Genomic DNA, 285 nt, shown 5'->3' on the forward strand with positions numbered 1-285 from the left:
AAGTAAGAGAATAGGAATAGTCGACAGAAATTTTATCTCTGCAGTATAAAGAGTTGAAAGAGTCAAGTTAAAGAGCAATGAGCAGCATCTCTGTTACTTTACTCTAGAAATCTTTGCAGAGAATGAAAGTAAAATAACACAACAACAAAGTTGTCATCCTACTGAATAATTCTCTATAGTAGTAGATCGGATGACAAAGCATACTTCCTTCCTGTTCTACAGAACCCATTCAAGTACCCATCCTTATAACCCCTTCCCTTAAGGAATAGCTTGACAGACGAACTT

This window comes from Macrobrachium nipponense, chromosome 48 (assembly GCF_015104395.2).
Source record: "Macrobrachium nipponense isolate FS-2020 chromosome 48, ASM1510439v2, whole genome shotgun sequence".
Classification (NCBI taxonomy): Eukaryota; Metazoa; Arthropoda; class Malacostraca; order Decapoda; family Palaemonidae; genus Macrobrachium; species Macrobrachium nipponense.